Here is an 18,893-nt window from a genome sequence, read left to right as displayed (position 1 = left end):
ATTTACAAGCTCAGGACATCAGGATGTAAATGCCAGGGACTCTCTCTGTCTCTCTCTTTCTGTCTCTCTCTCTCTCCCCCTCCCCCACCTAATAGTAGGTGTACCTGGAGAACCATTGCCATTTGAGAAAATGTTTCTCATTAACCAGAGAAAATTAAGACACTGCTTAGATTCAGTGCTCATCTCCCTGCATGAGGGGTACAGAACAGACGGCCACATTCCATTCTGGAGGAGCTCCCCAGGGCCACATTCCAGCAGTCAGCAGGGCCAAAGGCAAAATTAGTGGGGTGAAAATCCAAGTATACTTTAGCTTAAAGCTCTTTTGGCCAGGAACTTGGAAGAGCTATTTCAACTTTTTAGAAAGGGGGGTTAATTACCCAAAAGCCAGGAAACCAACCAACAATTGATGGTTGGGGGAAGAGGCGGGCTCAGGAGAAAGGGTGGAGCCTTCTATGGACCAGGGGGAGGGACATTGGCCCTCCAGGAGTCCCCAGAAAGCAATTGCGACCTCAGGAAAGCCAGATTTCACCCCTGAGCTGGAGGTTCTCCCCTCCTGCCCTGCACAGATAAGAACCAGTTTGCTGCAACATTTTTCTGGCTGACCCTAAAACATGTTTATCCATCCCTCTGGAGCGGGGATGGGAAGCAAGTGGTCCTCCAGCTGTTGTCAGACTGCAATGCCTTACGTTCCTGGTTCTAGCCTCTGCAATTCCAAGCTACTTCATATACAATGCTTCCCGCCGCCGGTGTCAGTCAGGTCACACACTCAAGCCATCCCAAGGCGAATCATCAAGTAATGCTGTATTGCATCTAGGAACTGGCCTTGAAATGGATTTTCTGTGTGGGATGGTTTGATGTGCCTGTGTTGCATGTGCGGCGCTTGGCTTTTCAGCTCTAAGCTGTGCCCACAAGGTACCATGTGAATACAGTCTGCACTGTAAATGTTTACCGCATTGGTATTAATATGTCAGAATTGTTTCATTAGCTTGTGCTCTGAGGTAGTTCAAAGCATATTTTGGAATACACAGTTTCACTTGGGCTGTATGCCTCTCTGCCCTCGTCCTTTCTTCCACCCACCCACGCTGATGAATCAGTTGGGATTATTCAATAATAATCCGCTTTCCTTTCCAAGTCTTTTTTGTTCAACAAAATTCCACTAATGGAGAATCCCTTAGGAAAGCTCTAAGGGGAAAAAACAAAGACGTGTTTTCAACTACATTTTGCATCCGCAATAAAGGCCTTGCTCGGGGTGTGTGTGTGTGATCATACACACACGTGCTCCCTATCTAGTCCAGGAGATCAGAACCTCAGGTCAGGGGCCAAATCCAGCCTCCTGGGTTCCCCAGATGGCCACACCTCTTCCCCTGGTCCCACCCCGTTTCCCCCAACCACTGATTGGTGGTTTCCCTGACAGAGAGATCATAACTCAAGATAATGAGATGAGAAGCACAGAACTGTATCGCTTGGGCCTGTTGTTAGCGTGCACTACTGGTGGTGGTGGTGGATGTGTTCGATATTAAACCCAATCCAGTTTAAAGATTAAGACCTCTAAGGAGGAGAGGAAAGGGCTTGAAGCTGCCCATAAATACTTAGCATCTAGACAGCAGACATGGGGCTTTTTTGCACAAGGCTGCTAATGCGTGGTGTCTGCTTTTGGTTTCATCGCAGAATCGAGACGCAAGCACTACACAAAGCGCATGTCCTTTCCTGCTTTTCCACTGCATAACCTCTAGGTAGCACTGTGGTATAGTGGAATAGCTCATGTACACAAGTGAAAAAATAGTTTGGTTTCACTTTCACAAATAACACCATTTTCCCTGAGCTAAAAAAGCTTGCTGAAAATGCTCTTTAGACAAAAAAATGAAACTGGAGGGTCACAACATTGTCTAAGAAAAACCTTAAACAACTGTGAGTAGGGAATGATGAGCGCACAATAAATGCTTCCTGTAGAAAAGCTCTGAGCAGGCATAAAGGTCACAGTTTCTCCCACTATGGCAAGATGTATTGCATTCCAATTTAAATTAATTTCTACACTGGCATCTTTACCTATAAATTAGCACATGCACATTTATGCAAATCTGTGTCACCGTTTGTCCTTTTTTTGGTGATGTGCAAGTGACCACCCTACATTTTGTGCATCCCCAATTGGCCCCTTAACCTTGGAGGAGGTTTTTCACATAAAATAAGACCTAAATTAGGAACAGTATATCTTCCTGTCTCTTATTTATATGTGTGTGCATGGGGGTGGGTGAGGGGTGGACATACACACACCGCCTCTATGCTAAAATCCTGGATTTCTCCATTGTTTTTTTCTTTGTGCTGTTCTCACTTATGCCCTGGAGGACGGATGGGAAAAATAGGCCTTTGGCTATAATAATAATAATAAAAGATAACAACAACAACAACAACAACATTTATTTATATCCCGCCTTTTTCCCAATACTTGGATGCAAGGCGGCCTAATTCTATACATACTGATCTGAAAGTAAGTCCCATTTAACTCAATGTATAGGGTCACACTGTAAAGAAACCAGGCGGTTCCATATCTCTACAATGGATGAAACCCTAGATATTTCTCGTATCTATGGTTTACATCAAGGGTGGGCAGAAAGTAGATCTCCAGATGTTTTGGACTTCAACTCCCAGCATTCCTGACCATTGGCCATGCAAGGGCTTCTTGGAGTTGAAGTCCAAAACATCCGGAGAACTACCTTCTGCCCATCCCTTGAGGAAAGCCATCGCTGTTAACAGCACTTGCAAACCTGACTTAGGTTTTTCCGTTCTGCAGGTATTTGAATACCATACTCTCTGCCACCCTATGCAGGTATTCTTGGGAGTATGTCCAATGGGATTCAAGGATACTTACTTCTGAGTAGGAGGGGTCACTTGCTATAACAAGGGTGTGCTGTAAATCCAGGAATGTATTGTACATACATTCAATTCAAAGAAGCATTAAAAAGAAAAGAAAAAGGATCAGACTACACTGAATCTACAGAAATAGCCCTGAGAGCTAAGGCCTCTATGCCAGCTTGAGTGGAGTGAAGGAGGAAATCTGGTCTCTCTGGGAATAACGGCATCAGTCGTCACAATTACGTAAGGCCCAAGTGAACACCCACTAAGCACAATGGAAGAGCAAGTGGCAAGTTGATCTCTACCTGTATACGGAAGCCAACTCTCAGCAGGATAAGGGCTTCTATTCAGAGCCCCCTAAATCCAGAGCCCATGGACAAAATCAACATAATTTAAAACAGTGAAACAAAACGAGTAACCAAACGGCCACACACAATTCTATTTGCATTTGTTGATCCAGCAAGCCCATCTCTAGCATCACTCATGCGATTCGGCACACGCACAAGCACTGTGGGGGTGCAGCAGAACCTGGGGTGCAGAAGTCAGGACACTAAAAGTCTTGGCTTGCTTTAGGGCAGGGAAAAAGCAGCCCAAAGCGCAAAGGCGAGTTTCTAGACCATATGACTGCAGAGGCAGACTTGAAAGCGTGTGGGCAACAGGAATGCTGAACCATTTCATTCAGTCCGCATTTCAAACCCGATCCACACTTCTCAGAGGAACGCGTTGATCAGAATGAAGTTATGCTTTAGATTTTGCACTTTTCCAGATTTTGCAAGGCAGTTCTTGGCTCAAGAAGTGTACCAAAATGCTGTACAACGAACTAAACCTGGCAGCATGACCCCTTTAAACCTTTTGCCACTCAGACACATCAGGAAACTTATAACATTACGTTACACAGCATGTAGAATTCATTCTCATGGCATTTGGGTGCAGAATTTCATGCCAGGTTCCGAGGATAGCATGCAAAGAGACAGCACTGCTATCTCTTCCCAAAGGTAAAAACATGTCCTGTCTCCCAATCCCTCTATCAGGGGTGCAGAACTCCTTTCAGCCCACAGGCTGAATTCCCACAGGCCAGATTCCATTTTAGAGGAGCTCTCAGGAGCCGCATTCTAGTGGTGGGTGAGGCCAAAGGAAAAAGGCCCCAAATACCAAAGGCCCCAAATACCAAAAAAAATACCAGCCTATTTTAGCTTACAGCTTTTACTGCCAGTCACTAAGCCTTAGGAGAGGCATTTCAGCCTCTCCTTTAGAAAGGCTGAAAACAGCACAAAAGCTGGGAAATCAGCAAACTATCGGCCGTTGGGGGAAAGGAGCAAGGCAAGGGCAATGGGGTGCAGCTGTCTAGGGTATTAGAAAGTCTGGTCTGACTTACAGCACAATTGCCTTATATAGAGAAAGTGTGGCAATGCAGCATTTAGCATTGGAAGCAATAACCGCAGGGTTGGAACCAGTTTAGAAGAAGTTCAAATCAACTTACTTTATTAGTACTTTTACACACATCGTCAGAGAAGGCTCTCTACCACTGTTTAACTACAAGCCTAACGCTGGGTGTGTTGTATTGGTAGTGGGAATGACTGCAAGACTCGGCAGGCCTCAAACACAACTGTCCTTCATTTAGCACACACAGAACTGCAGAACTTAGCAGATGCTCCACCTGCAGCTTCTACTCCCGACTCTACAGAAGCTGCCAAGGTTCAAAACCATAACTAAGCCACAGTGCCCCCCCAACACATAATATTCCTCCCCCCTTAGCAATCATAGTGTTTCAGCCAACAAGGAGGCACCCTTTCACGGACTCTGCCCTCGACTAGCAGGTGTAGATTGCTCAGATGACTTTCTTCCAGGAACTGCCACAGGTAAGGAAGGAGCGTTGCTCCCATCACTTCATAGTTCTGGTAGGGATGTATGAAAGTCACTTACCTTTCCATGGATTATGTTGATGGGGGGGGGAGGCGTTCCGTCCCTCCCCCCCCCCACAGAATCCTCCGTGGCCTGCTGTGCTCCACGGCAGCTCCGCAGAGCAGCCGGCCAGGCCCAGGCCAGAGCCGCCCACAGCCGGATTTCCAGCCGCGGAGGGCTCTGGGTAAAAACAACCGCGTACGCAAATGGCGGCGGCTACGGACGCCACCATTTGCGTTCCTTATTTTTGGCCGTCTTAGTCTACGCAAATATTTACGTAGGCTAAAACGGCGAATCAAAAAGGGACGCAAATAGCGCCCGCTACGCTATTTGCATTCCCCTTTATTTTCGCCGTCATAGTCTACGTAAATATTTACATAGACTAAGACGGCCAAAAATAAGGAACGCAAATGGTGGCGGCTGTAGCCGCCGCCATTTGTGCACGTGGTCTTTTTTGGTTTTTTTTTAACCCAGCTATGATAGGTTACGTAAATCTTTACGTAGCCTATTACTTCGATTGTTTGTTTTTTTACAAGACAAGACTGCAAATGGTGGCGGCGGTGGCAGCCGGTCAGAAGACCAGCCGCCGCAGCCGCCCGGAACATCCGCACCAGGTAAGTCTCGTCCCAGGGGGGGTCCGCAGGAGGGTGGCAGGCTGTTCTGCCACAGATTTCAGGGGGGCGAATGCACTGGCATTCGGCCTCACTGAGATCCGTGGCGGAATTCTCTGACATCCCTAAGTTCTGGTGCTTCAACCAGTGTTGAGAGAAACACGTCAGTTCCAGATAGATCTTCAGCAGCTACCTCTGCTGATGACAGCCCACTCTGGCCAGAACACCTTTTCAACTTGCTTCTTTCAGGGAGAGACTGGATGTTGCTTGTTGCAGAGGCAGGAGGAGGAGCTGGAAGAAGGGAGGAAAAAGGAACTGCTCATACAAAAGGGGAATGAACAAAACAAGTGACTGTTGATGCAAAACGTTCTCTATCGCCCCCTAGTGCCTGGAAGCATGCGGAGTTGTTCCTATCATCCAACATGGAGGCCACACCCCTGATTTACAGTCCATGTTCACTTACCATGAGTGAGTGGCTATGAGGCAGAGGGTCTATTGGGCTGTAGTAGAGTGCGCACAGAAAGTCCCAGGTTCAGTCCTGAGTATCTCCAGTTATAAAAGGATCAGTTAGGAGGTGATAGGGAAAGATCCTCTCTCCCAGTCACCCTGGACAACAGCTGCCAATCAGACTTGACTAGGATGGCCATTTAATGCATCTTCCTAAAAGAGGAAATGCATCACCAACAAAAAAAGAGAGACACCAATCGGCATAAAATTTGCATATACTCATTTGTAGGTACAGATGCAGATTTAGAAATAATTTCTATAATTTCAAATTAAATGCCAACCATCTCGCCATAGTAGGGGAGGCTGCAACCAGGTAGCCTGTTCAGCCTGCTGTCTGGGTGTGAGCGGTTGATGAGCAATTTCAAGGCTTCTGCTCTTCCCCTTATGGTTCTTTCCCTTTAAACTGGACCTGGAGCAGACAGTCCTTCAAAGAGACAATGCCTTCCAATATTGGAATGCCCTCTGTAAAGTAGGACACATGACCATGCTAAAGTAGACAATGCTCTAACCTCATACAAGGCAATTTCTTATGTCCCCTATGAAAATGTTGGAGGAAAGTGGTGGGGCGGGGAGGTGCATCCCCCCTCCATAACCGTAGTACAACATAGCCCAAGTCCTGACCTCATCATATTGTGCATTCACCTGTCCTTCTCTGCATCACTGGCTGCCACTCACGAAGGAGAGAACACAACAACCCTGTGAGGCAGGGAGAGGTGGCCGTAGTTCAAAGATCTAAGCACACCTTTGTATGGAGAATGCCCAGGCTCCATCCCCAGCGATGGCCTTTTTGATGTTATTTCCCCCAATGTATGCATTCTGAACATGATTTCCCCTAATGTAAGCATTTTTTCCTTAAGAAAACAATCAGAGAGCTGCAATACAAAATTTGGAGAGTTTCTCAGAATAATCTCAGGTAGGGTAGAGGGAAAACCCTGCCTGAGACCTCAGAGACATGATAGAGGTGTACAAAATGATGCATGGTGTGGAGAGTGTGGATAAGGAGACATTTTTCTCCCTCTGTCACAATACTAGAACCCAGTGGGGTTATCCCATGAAGCTGACTGCGGGGGAGAGTCAGGATAGATAAATGTGGGGACTTCTTTACACAGAGAAAAGGAAGTCTTTTTTTCCACACAGTGCTTAGTTAAACTATAGAATTTGCTACCACAAGACGGTGTGATGGCCACCAATTTGGGTGGCTTTAAAAGGGGGTTGGACAAATTCCTGGACGATAAGGCTATCAATGGCTACTAGCCCTGACGGCTACATGCTACCTCCAGTATCAGAGGCAGTATGCTATGTACAACAGTTGCTGGGGAACATGGACAGGGTGGTGCTGTTGCACTCGTGTCCTACTTGTGGGTTTCCCATGGGCAGCTGGCTGGCCACTGTGTGAACAGGATGCTGGACTAGATGGACCCTTGGTCTGATCCAGCAGGGCTCTTCTTATGTTCTTACTGCTAGAGTAGACACCAGTGAACTAGATGGTCTCACTCAACATAAGAGAGCTTAAGGCACAATGCTATGCATGTTTAGACAGAAAAAAAGGATTACAACTACCAGCAGTGAGCATGCTGAGAGTTGCAGCCCTTTTTTTCTGTCTTAACATGCATAGGATTGCACCCTTTGTGCATTCAGACTCTGTTATGCCTGTTGATTTCAGTCAAGGTAAGCACATGTAACTCTTTGGTTGGAAAGAACCAGTGTGGTGGAGTGGTGAGAGTGTTGGACAGGGAGCCAGGAGATCTGGGTTCTAGTCCCCACTCAGCCATGGAAGCTCACTGGGTGACTTTGGGCCAGCCACAGACTCTCAGCCCAACCTACCTCACAGGGTTGTTGTTGTTGTGAGGATAAAATGGAGAGGAGGAGGATAATGTAAGCTGCCTTGGGTTCCTTGCAAGAGGAAAAAAGGCAGGATATAAATGCAATAAATAAATAAACAAACAAACAAACAAAGGCTCTGGAGACAGGCAGTCTGAATAACCCTGATGGATTCTTCTAAGTGTTACTGTGGGAATGACTCAGTGAGAATTTCAGGGAATTCCTTAGATCGATCCTTCCTTTCCCACATACAGATGTATCATGTATCTATATTGCCAAAGTGAAGTCATTTCCCTTCTCTTCCCTCATCCTTATAATTCAGCCCCTTAGGGATGATTACAAAGAAAATAATGATCCTTTGATATGAAAGTATTAGCCACCAGCCCAGACCAGCCCTTTGTTCTTGTTCTCTTGCATGTCACTTCCTTCCTTCCCATCCAATGCTTTCTGATGTGTGTGTGTGTGTGTGTGTGTGTGTGTGGTGAATTGGGGGGGGGGGAGCAGTAAGAAACAATGTTGCTAATGTAGAAATGACAGATTATTTTCCCTGTGTCACCCAAATGAGCTCATATGTCACAGAAGGGTTCTAATTGGAGGATCTGACAGCAAATTAGATTAATTTGCTCAGGAAAGTGATGACACATTACCAGGAAAACAAATCCTTTCAAAGTTTTATAGCCACCTTGTTGTCTCCAGGGGCAACTCAAGTTGATGGCAAGATCACATATCTGTTGGAGTTCTAATGCCAGCAAAGGGCACACCATCCCAATAGCACCACTGTTTTAACTGGCAAAGGGCTCACTGCCCGAACACCACCACGCAAAGGGCTCACTGCCCGAACAGCAACACCATTTTAACCAGCAAAGGGCTCAACACCCCAACAGTGCCACTGTTTTAACTGGCAAAAGGCTCAGCATTCCAACAGCACCACTGTTGTAACTGGAAAAAGGGCCCAGTGCCGCTGTTTTACCCGGCAAAGGGCTCAGTGCCCCAACAGCACTGCTGTTTTAACTGGCAAAGGACCTGGCACCCCAATAGTGCGACTGTTTTCACACTGCATGTTCCAAGAGGGTCACTGTTGCGCATGCTGCATCTTCCAGATTGAAAGGTGCCCTTAGGTCCCTAAGATTTTGGAGCCAGCCCTGATTATTTCAAAATATATTTTTCTGATGCTTTCAAAGACAATCAGAGGGTTAGGACCACAGGCTGGTCAATTTCCAGAGGAGCATATTTTCACATGACCCTGAGTTGACAGAACATAGGAGCGTTTGACCAATGTATGAGGTTAGATAAATCAGTTAAGATTTTTAAAAGCTGAATAATCAGGCAATTAAAAAAAAAAACAGTTTTAGGGCAGCTACATTTGATTAATCAAACAGATTGCTTGGTTGAAAACATTTAAAATCAAGAAGTATCCCCTCAATTAATCAAGAAGTGTGCACGTGCAGTCTTATAAAAACTGCAGACGGCAAGCACCATTTTAAAAGAGGCGCTCTCCTTTCCCCCCACCCCCACAGAAGAGAAATATCCCACAATGACCCTTGCTACAAAGAAAACTATGCTTCTTCCTTCAGATATATTGCTTTCCCTTAAATGCAAATTTAATAGGTTATTAATCAGTTGAAATTTCCTCACTTGGATTGCACCCCTGCTTGTTTTAAAATATAGGTACTTACTAAAAATGAGATAAACTTGGCAGTCATAACAATAGGCTCTGTTGTCCTTCCAGCAGCAAAAGCGTCAAGACATCACGGCCTCCGAGAGTCACTGCAAGAAGTTTAGCTGCAGCACTACAGAGACAGACTATAAACGCTTAATTTAAAACAAACAAACAAACCCTGCTGTCTCCAGGTTTCTGAGGGCCCTTGGGGAACCCAGCCTCAATGGGCCCTCTCCCTCAGTGAGTCTGTCTTCTCACTGCCAGTGTTACCACCACCAGCTATTGCTCCTCATCATTGCCACCACTGGCTTGCTTGATAAGCAGAGAACTGGTGAGCCAGCAGGCCATGGCATCTCCTGCTCCTCCTTCTCACCACCACCCTTGCCTGGGCCAGAACGAGAGGCAGGGGAACAAGCAGGTTGCCGTGGTGAAGAGGAGCAACTCCAAGGGGCTCTTGTCAGTGGGCTCCTGCTGGGGTGTGGGCCCTCAGGAGTTTGCCTGACCATGCCAACCCTTGATGCTGGCCCTGCCCAGGGGTAAGCAACCTGGTATCTTCTAGATGTTTTGAACTACAACCCCCATGAGCCCCAGACAGCATGGCTAGTGGTCAGGGATTATGTTGCAGTCCAAAACATCTGGAGGGCACCAGGTTGCCTACCCATGACCTATCCTCTTTGTCAGCGGGTCCCTGCTAGTGTATAGGCCCTTGACAGGTGCCTAAACAGGCCAACCCTTGACGCCGAGCCTGCATACACCACTGAAGGTCCCCTCAGTAGGGTGGAAGACAGCTCTCGCATCGCTGTCCCACCAAGAGGCAGGGTCAAAACGGGGTGTTCCAGGGTCATGTCAGGAGCATATCAGAGGACACTGTCGATCTGCAGCAGGGGTGTTGGGACTCTTTCATCCCGAGAGTCAAATTCCATTTCGGTGAAGCAAAAGGGGCTGGAGCAAAAATTCCATCCTATTGTAGCTTTAAGCTACTGCCAGTAACTAAGTCTTAGGAGAGCCATCTTAAACTTTTCAAAGGGGGAGAAAACTGCACAAAAGCTGGAAACCACCAAATGATTGGTGGTTGGGGGAAAGGGGGAGGGGCCATCTGAGGAACATCGGAGGGCCGGATTGGGACCCCAGGGGGCTAAGCTTCTTCTTGGAGACTTTGCCTCTCCCAGACTAAAAGACTGCAGTGACGGGAGGGAAAGATTTAGGAGTAGGAGGACACTACATTGTGAGTACCCATATGTTTCAGAGTGATTTATCTCCTCCCATGAAAACATGTACATTTTAGTGCTATTAATATACATGAACTTCTAGGGAGATGGAAAGTTTTTGGGTTTCTCACAACACACCCGAGCACAACGGGTGCCTGACGTAATCAGCAGCGTTTCCTGTGTATTTTTTGCCCAAGGAATGAGGATTAAGAAGAAATAAACATTAATAAAAAGCCAAGTTGGGTCAGAGGTTAGGGGACACTGGCATTTGAGTACAAAGAAACAAGAGTGCTTCCATGGCTTATTTTTTAAAAGAAATTGTTTAATTTCAGATGTCTATGGAATAGTGCGAGAATTTTAAAAAATAAAGTGTTCAAAAGGAATTGGCTAAAACTTTTGACACTTCTTAAAATATAATTATTTAAAGAAAAAATCTGCCAACTGCTAGAATATTCTGTTCAAAGTGCAAAGGAATTTAACTTTTACAAACATCTTGGAGTTCTTTTTTTCAGTGCCATTTTTTCTGTTCATCCCCATCACACAAATTAAAGCAGAACCTTCCCAGAAACATTTTTCCTGCACAAAACTCACTGAAATTAAGGGTAGTTGCAGTAAGCAACAGATAAGTCAGCAACCACTTCCATTTGTTTCAATTAAGCTTGTGCCAGAAGAGTTCTAACAGTGCTCTCGTAGGCTATAAAATGCTGTCAATCATTAAATATTTAAAGTTGTACCCTCTTTAGGACAGACTGCAGATAGCTTTGTAAAAAATACTGTATCAAAGAAGTCTAGCCACAACATATTTCATTATAACATTATAAGGAGAGGTAACAAATATATCAAGTTCCAAATTCTTGTTGAAGTTTTCTTTAAAAAACAAAAACAAAGGATGGTAAACCTTTGACACAGAATGTGGTCATATAAAACTGCTTTATATCAGACTGGATCAGATACAATGCTAAGCCATAGTTTAGCACTGTGTGAATAAGCCCACTCAAGCTCTCCCCTCTGGTGTGTACCAACAGCAAATCAGAAACATGCCCTTCCTGGTTAAAACTCACTGCAGTTTACATCTGAACCAGGAATGGTGGTTAATTTAAATGATAATTTATTGGAACAAGCCAGGATCAGAAACTATGGTTTGATCTTGGCTTGCTCCAGCAAACCATGATTTAAACCAAAGGTGGAACACTTGTGGACCTCCAGCCATTGTTGGACTCCAACTCAGTTGGAGTTCGTTGCCATCAGACACAAGGGCAAACTGTGGTTAGTTTAAGCCTGAAAGCAGATTCTTCCACACTTTCCCCTGTGACTGTGCTAGTGGTGGACGAGCGTTAGCGCTCAAGGCTTGCCCAGGGTCATCCACATAGCATGGTTATGTTTTACATCCCAGCTAGGCCAGCAAGTCAGTTCATTGATCAGTCCATCCAAACTAGTGGTGTCTCTCTACTCTGGTAGCATCCCTCCCAAGTCCTTTGCCAAAGGTCTTTCTAGCCCTGCTACCCAAGATCCTCTTCACCAGTGCCGGCTCCAGGTTCCTGGGGGCCCTTGGGCAAGATGCCCTCAGTGGGCTCCTGCCCTCAGTGGGCCCACCTTCTCGCCACCATTGTCACCAGCTGCTACTGCTCCTCGTCCTCTTTCTCATCAGTGCTCCCGCTTGCTTGCTTGCCTGCCAGGCAGAGAGCCAGGGAGCAAGTTGGCAGTGGCATCTGGTGCGCCTTCTTCTCACCACCACTGTTGTCTGAGCCAGAGCGAGAGGCAGGTGAACAAGCAGGTTGCAATGATGAAGAGGGGGGGCAACTCCAGGGGGATCTTGCCAGTGGAGGGTGGGTCCTTGGCCAGTGCCCAACCATGCCGGCCCTGCTCTTAACTTTAGGTGCCAGGAACTGGAACTGGAACGTCGTGCAACAAAACATGAGCTCTACCACTGAACTATGCACACTTCCCAAATGTAGGACATCGCCACCCTGTGGGAATATTTTTCTAATAGCCTGATCCTAACAATGCTGGCTGTAATCCCACTGAATCCCTTTGTGCATATGCATGGGCACACAGTAGGGTTGTTTGCTTCCCTTCTGAACTGCTCCCCAGTCTTCATCTGTTAGCTGCTGTTATGCACCTCTCTGAAGCCCCATATACCATGCACACCTATGAAGAAGTCTGTGTGCGGCAATACATCCCCCTGTTCACTTCAGTGGAGGGTGCAGCTTTGCCCATCATTGCCTTACATGGCAGGGCTGCCCTCTCCTTTGAAGTGAACAGCCTTTCAGGTTAAGGGGTTCCACAAGCACAATGGATCCTCTGCATCGTGTCACTGGATCAGAGGAGGAGCTTTAAAAAGCTGTCATAAAGGAGGCTGGCAAAGAACCGCTTGCCACTCTCCTTCAAGCAGGAGAGTGATTGGCGGTTGGACTTGACGGCCTTGTAGGCCCCTTCCAACCCTACTATTCTATGATTTCAGGTTGGAAGAGAGCTCTTGCTCCTTTTTGGGCCAGCCATGTGCCAGAACTGACCTATGTAATAGGAACATAGGAAGCTGTCTTACAGCAGGTCTGTCTAGCCCACTATTGTCGCCCTTAATTAGCAATAGCTCTCCAGCGTTTCAGGCAGGATTCCTTGCTAGTCCCACCTGGTGATGCCAGGAATCGAACCTGGGACCTTCTGCATGCAAAGCAGGTGCTCTGCCACTGAGCTATGGGCCCTCCGGCACAGAGAGCACAGAAAACAAGGAAGCTATTTGTACAAATAGCACCTACAGTCAGGGCCAGAAATATTGGAACAAGGATAACTGTTTTGGCAGTTGGCCTCTGTACACCACCACATTGAAGTTGAAAGGAAACACACCCAGATGGGAGCGAAGTCAGGACTTTCAGCTGTAATTCAAGGGGTTTCACAAAAGTGGGGCACTAACCATTCAGGAAGGACAGCCAGTGGCATACACACACACACACACACCCATCGTTGGTGGCTCATAAGTAATGGAACAAATGGCTGACAAGCAGCTGCATGGCCAGGTGTGGCCTGTTTCCTGGGTACCCCATGACCAATCAAGCACATAGAAGGCCTGGAGGTGGTTCTCAGTGTTACATTTGCATTTGGTAGCTGTTCACTGGAACCCCCAACATGAGGTCCAAAGAGGTGTCCATGCGAGTGAAGGAGGCCATCATTAGGCTGAGGAAACAAAATAAACCCATCAGAGAGATAGCAAAAACAGTGGGAGTGGCCAGTACAACAGTTTGGAACATCCTGAAAAAGAAGGAATTAACTGGCAAGCTCAGCAACAGCAAAAGGCCTGGAAGACCACGGAAGACAACTAAAGTGGATGACCGCAGAATTCTGCTCATGGTGAAGAGGAACCTTTCACAACATCTAGCCAGGTCAAGAACGCTCTTGCAGAGGTAGGCATGTCATTGTGAACATCTACAGTCAAGAGACAGCTTTATGAATGTAAATACAGAGGCTTCACAACAAGGTGCAAACCACTGGAACACTCAAGAACAGAAAGGCCAGCAAACACCTGAAAAGGCCTGCCCAGTTCTGGAATAAGATTCTTTGGACTGAGGAAACCAAGATTACCTTGTACCAGAATGATGGGAAGAGAAAAGTATGGAGAAGGAAAGGAACAGCTCATGATCCAAAGCATACCACATCATCTGTCAAACATGGTGGAGGCAGTGTTATGGCATGGGCATGTATGGCTGCCAATGGAACCAGGTCACTGGTGTTTATTGATGACCTGACTGCTGATAAAAGCAGCAGGATGAATTCTGAAGTGCATAGGGCTATACTTTCTGCTCAGATTCAGCCGAATGCTGCCAAACTGATAGGACGCCACTTCATATTGCAGATGGATAATGACCCAAAACATACAGCAAAAGCTCCCCAGGAGTTTCTGCAGGCAAAGACTTGGGATGTTCTTCAATGGCCAAGTCAGTCACCTGATCTCAACCCAACAGAGCATGCTTTTCACTTACTGAAGACAAGACTGAAGGCAGAAAGACCCACAAACAAGCAGCAGCTGAAGACAGGGGCAGTACAGGCCTGGCAAAGCATCTCGAGGGAGGAAACTCAGCATTTGTTCATGTCCATGGGTCCCAGACTTCAGGCAGCCATTGACTGCAAAGGATTTTCATCCAGGCATTAAAGGCGATCCTTAAATTGGAGATGATGTTGGTTTGTTCCATTACTTAGGAGCCACCAACGGGTGTGTGTGTGTGTGTGTGTGTGTGTGTATATATATGCCACTGGCTGTACTTCCTGAATGGTTAGTGCCCCACTTTTGCCAAACCCCTTGAATTACAGCTGGAAGTCCTGACTTCGCTCCCATCTGGGTGTGCTTCCTTTCAACTTCAATGTGGTGGTGTGCAGAGGCCAACTGCCAAAACAGTTATCCTTGTTCCAATATTTCTGGCCCTGACTGTATAATGTACCACTGTAAAGCAGGAGCAAGCAGAAGGTAGACCCGGATCTACCGGGATCTTTGAGTGACTTGCAGTAGATCAGCACATACTTCTGACTGCCAATTGTTTAACAACAGCAATAACAAGACGACTCCACCCTGCCCAATATTATACTGCCAAACTGAAGAAACCTTAGGGGAACCAGATACAGGTGTGTATGCGGAAGGACAGGAAGCTTCGTTTGGTTCTGGCGCACAAAACAAATTCCTGGGATAAGAATTCTTTCATTCTAAGTGTATGTCTTTTGCACCATGCTCCAGATGGTGGGTCTTGTGGTTCTAGTAAAAGAAAGAAAGAAAGAAACAAAGAAAGAAAGAAAGAAAGATCCCACAGGGTAGAAGTCTGCTCACCCCTGATATAAGGAGTTCAAAACCTATAGAGTTGAATCCAGATTGAAGCACATGCAACTGGGCTGGCTGAAACAGACTTTCCTGCTCCTGTCCCCATAGAAAGCCTCTCAAGCCCCTGAAAATGCTGGAGGGTCAGGGAATCCCAATGAACCAAGTAAGCGGTGGTATGGGGCGAACTGCAAAACTCAGGCACAGTTCCCTTCTGCAAGCAGAACCCTTCCATCCATGGCAGATAGATCCTGGATCCAGCCCATAGATTCTTACATACATACGAATCCCAAGCAGCAATTGATACTGGGGCTGGGGGCTCCTATCTTTGTGGTGCAGCAAATCTGCTCTGGGTTTCAGTCAGAACTCTAAAGGAGCTATCCAAGGTAGTCCTTTAGAATTCTGACTGAAGCCTAGAGTGGATTCACTACTCCACTGACATGGGAGCCACCAGGCCCTACTGCTGCTAACTATGGATCACCGGTAGAAAGCCCATTTCAACTATGAGCTGTTATCAAGTTAATGAAAATGATGAATTCCAGTTTCTCAGGAAAAGTCCTTTGCCAGATGCCAGCCTGAATTATTAGTTAGTACTGGTCCACCCAGAATAATGGTATAAGCCATACAATCCTTCAAACCTGCAGCATCACTCTTTGTAGGTAATTACTTCTAAAGGTAAAATCCAATGCAAGTCCTACTTAGAGTAGACCCATTGAAATGAATAGTACTTAAGTTAGTTTTGACTAACACATGCACATTCATATATTCACTGCTTGATATACAAAGTAACATCAAAATAAGGCATGATAGATAGACCAAACAAAGTTTTACTTACCACATATTTGTTAGAGACTGCACATCCATCCATCCATCCATCCATCCATCCATCCATCCATCTATCTATCTATCTATCTATCTATCTATCTATCTATCTATCAAAAACAAGTTGTCTGTCTTCACTCCACAAGCCCAAGGAAAGAACAAACCTGGGCAGAATTTATCTCAATTTATACCAGCTGTAACAACCTTCAGCTGTTCCCTTAAAGGGACAATATCTTATACCAGACATTTTTAAAGGAACAATGGAAGTTACACCCATCAAAAATTCAAGAGGAAACAGACATTATGACCCTGAACTTATTATAAATATGCTGATAAATCAAATTTCTCATTCAGTCCATTAGGGCTAACTGTTGGCAGGGTAAAAATCCAACGTGCTTCCCATCGGGGAAAGTATCACAGGAGGGTCTTGTCCTCTTTAGATTGATAGATGAACTCATTCAATTGTTATAAACGTTAAATCATGGATGAGGCACATGTAGCCCTGGAGATGGGACTGCAACACCTATTATCCTTCACCACTGGGTGCAAGACTGAATTTACTGTGAGAAGCCCAACACATTTCGGCCTCCCCCTGCCCTATTTTTCTTTTCTTAAAAACACCGAAACGCACCAGGCTTCTCACAATAAATTCAGTCTTGCATCCTGAGATCTTGTTTCTCTTCGTTGTGATCTACCTCCATCTGCTTTCTATATTGGCTAGGGAACAACATCTGAAGGACCGCACGTTCTTCATCACTGCCTTAAATCCTCAAACATATTATTATTATACCCACACAAATGAGGAGACAATGGAGCTTCAAGTGTTTTCGTTCTGATCTTATGCCCGCCATCACTAATTCATGATTTCAAAGCTGTTTCTTTGTCCTACATATACATATGAACAAGGGCATCAAATTAACATAAATTACATTTGTTGACTGACAGTCAGTAAAATCTCTCAGAATGAGAACCTTACGATCTTTAGGATTGTTCTAACTGTAAAGATCATGTTCAACAAGGGCACTTTTCACATTTGAAAGGCCCATTAATAATAGAGGGTCTCATTCTGTTATAAGCTCTATCAGAACTGACTCCTTTATTCTTTACATTAGATGACCTACAGCAACTATCCTCAACCCGGTGTCCTCCTGCTGTGTTTGGACTGCAACTCCCATCATTCCCAGTCAGCATGGCCAATGGCCATGGGGAAGGCAGGTTGAAGACGGCTGACCTATGGTATCTTATAATGGGTGGTGTTTCTAAAGAAATTGAAATCAGATTTGCTCGGAACGCGAGACTGCAGGACAAGAGATAAGGACATTTGATTGTGTTGATCAGGACTGGAATAGGAACTATGGTTTCTATGCACGTTATAAAGACTTCTAGTGCACTTTGTGGTTTCTAAGTATTGCTTTAAGCGAATGGAATGCTTGCTACAGATCTACCTGTTTAAGGGTGAAATCCTATGCAGGTTTAGACAGAAAAAAGTCCTACAACTCCCAGCATGCTCCAGCCAGCTGGGCATGCTGGGAGTTGTAGGACTTTTCCCCCATCTAAACCTGCATAGGATTGCACCCAAACTGTCTGTTCAGACTCAAAGCCTCCAGTTCCACTTACAGCATCTGTTGAAGTGGGTTGTAACCCACAAAAGCTCATGCTAATTTATTAAAATATCTTAACAACTAAAGCAGTCAATACGTGTGCTGCACGTAACCCTTGATCTTATAACAGTAAGTCTAGGCACCCGGGAATGTTTTGTATTAAATGACAATATTGTCAACATAGAGACATTGATAATGACCCCTTCAATATCCAATTCAAGCTGGACTCTGATAAAGCAGACTTCCCCCCCTGGCTGGCTGGGAGATTCTGGGAGTTATAGTTCAACACATTTAGAGGGCACCAGGTTGGGGAAGGGTGTGATCAAGGATAAATCATGGAGGAATTAGAAGCCCTCATTTGCATGAAAGTGATAAAGACTTATCGCTGAAATGGACTTTCTCCTGGTGATCTATAGTCGATATATGAACTTGTTAAATTGCTATAAAGATTAAATCAGGGATGGAAAATGTGTGGTCCTCCAGATGTTGTTGGAGTGCAACTTTAATCTTTTCTGCTGTCCATTGTTATTTGGGATTTCTATGTAAGACTACATTTCCACCTGTTTACATTAGTACAATATAGGTATTACTTGAATATAATTAGGCCTTCACTGGGCAGTATCCAACAGTGTCATTCCACAAAATCAAATAGCACTAGGGGAGCGCTGCTGAATCTTTCCATTGTGCAAGTGGTTGCCCATTACTCTTGCACAACCGGCTGTACAAGCAGATGCACGACCAGTTAAAAATATAAGAACAGAAGGGTCCATCTAGTCCAGCATTCTGTTCACACCGTGGCCAACCAGCTGCCCATGGGAAACCCACAAGCAGGACATAAGTGCAACAGCACCCTCCCGCCCATGTTCCCCAGCAACTGGTGTACATAGGCTCACTGCCTCTGGTACTGGAGGTAGCAGAACAAGGTGCAAAGAGTTGCGCAGCCGGTTGCACAGCACATTGCGCAACGAGTGTAAGCAGTTGCATAACTCAAGCAGAATGCGGAAGTGGTCCCACAACGGGTTGCACAGCAGGTTGAGCAAGCGTAATGCAAAACTGCTTGCGTAACCATGCTTGTGCAAACGTAACTTCAGTTCGACTCTTCTCTTGCACATA

The sequence above is a fragment of the Heloderma suspectum genome, chromosome 11, assembly GCF_057233095.1.
Source record: "Heloderma suspectum isolate Gila_16-S chromosome 11, 16-S_ref, whole genome shotgun sequence".
Taxonomy (NCBI): domain Eukaryota; kingdom Metazoa; phylum Chordata; class Lepidosauria; order Squamata; family Helodermatidae; genus Heloderma; species Heloderma suspectum.
Note: the sequence above shows the minus strand (reverse complement) of the source record.